This window comes from Dipodomys spectabilis, unplaced genomic scaffold (genome assembly GCF_019054845.1).
Source record: "Dipodomys spectabilis isolate Male_0828 unplaced genomic scaffold, ASM1905484v1 ptg000180l, whole genome shotgun sequence".
NCBI lineage: Eukaryota > Metazoa > Chordata > Mammalia > Rodentia > Heteromyidae > Dipodomys > Dipodomys spectabilis.
This window is the reverse complement of record NW_024870857.1, coordinates 126,279-128,229: the sequence shown is the minus strand read 5'-3', so window position 1 is coordinate 128,229 and position 1,951 is coordinate 126,279.

Here is a 1,951-nt window from a genome sequence, read left to right as displayed (position 1 = left end):
TTTCCATTTGCATCCTAAGCTAGACAATTTTTTTTGCCAGTCATGGCACCTTAACTCTGGACCTAGGTGCTCTCCCTCAGCTCTTCAGCTCAAGGCTAGTGGTCTACCACTTGAGCCACAGCACCACTTCCGCCTTTTTCTGCATATGTGGTGCTGAGGAATCGAACCAAGGACCTCATGTATGTAAGGTAAGCACTCTACCACTGAGCCACCTTCCTAGCCCCTTACTTAGACTTCTTTATGACTGATTGAATGACTGTATGAGTGACTGATAGACATGTTGTTTGTTTTGTGAGACACTATATTGCCACCTCAGCATGGTTTGTCCTGAACTGTCCAGCCTCCAAACCTGCCTCCCATTGCCTAGATCATCCATATGCGTGTCTCTTTCCCATCAGCTGAAGAGGATTTTGCTAAACCATTTTAATTTTCTTTTTTGGTCTTCTCGGTGATCTCCACTGGATGATTACCTTTACTGTGGGACTCACACTTCCTGTTGTTTCTGGATAAACGTATGTACTTTTATTGATGTATACATGGAGGAATGTATCTTTCAATCTGTAGTTGTTTTCTGAACAAAGTCCTTCACATATGGTCCAAGAAGAGCTGAAGCATCCTTGTAACCTGTTTTTCTCTTAGTATTCAATTAGTCATATCCAGCGCATTTTTGTGACCAGGCATGTTCATGGATCATACTTTGTATGCATGAGGTGTTAAAGTGAATTCTATCATTGATGCCCTTATATACTTCATACTTGTTTACATATGTATTTCATTGTCTTTTTTTTTGTTTTTGATTCCTTGAGTCTGCTTGTTATACAGAAGGCCAGACATGTCCTGACCACTGCAGATTCTCACATCTACCAGCTTTCCCTATCTGGATAAAACATGTGGACCACACTTTATGTCTCATCATTGTCTTTTTTTTAGTTTGCACTTATTTTTGTTTCTTCTTTCAAGTTGGATGTGATCTCCAAGACAGAACTGTGCTTGTTCTCTCAGTCAGTTGGCACATCTAGACTTGGAGCATGATTCCAGCATGGCTCTTTTTCTTTAAAAAAAAAACTTCCTAGAGCGAATCTTGGAGTTTTCTGCTCAGGTTCATTGTGCAGGGTTCTCTCTCTTTTTGTCGGTCATGGGGCTTGAACTCTGGGCCTCGGCCCTGTCCTTTAGCACTTCAGCTCAAAGCTAATGCTCTACCATTTGAGCCACAGCACCACTTGAGGCTTTCTCGTGGTTTATTGGAGACAAGATTCTTTCCTTCCCTAGCTGGCTTTGAACTGTGATCCTCAGCTCTCAGTCTCCTTAGTAGCTAGGATTACAGGCATGAGCTAGCTAGGGTTCTCTTTGTGAGTAGAAGTAACGTAGTTCCTGCCTAACTTTCTGGTTTCTGCTGTGGTGATTTGTTTTGCTTTCTTCATACTGCAGGTGTTTATTGAACCATTGGCTTTACCCGTGTGTTCTGATTCATTTTTAGTGATTCATTTGTGTATTTCTTTGTTTCTATCTGTATATCAATCATCTCACGTGTCCCTGCATATGTACATGTGTTTTTGTATTCACATGTTTGTCATTGACATGCTTGTTTTATGTTTTGAGCCAAGGTGTCCCTCCCTGCCATAGTCAGAGCAGGAAACCTCCAGCCTGTTGCCACTGCCTCCTAGAACCTGGATGCCACCTGATGGCAATCAGAGAGGACTCATGGAAGTGGCTTGCTGTGATTCTTTGTCAATTCTCATTTTTAATCTACACTGGGATTTTAGACTCGTTTGATCTTTACTTGACTGATAATTCATTTTTCTCCAACAATAAATTTTAGTAATTTTTACTTATATATAAATCTATGTAACAGCCTCCCATGTATGTATTTCTGTCTGGATCAGAGTTTGTTTCAATAACTATCTTGGTTACTTAGTGGTCTCTGGCATCCTTGCAGTATGCAGTTTTTCTA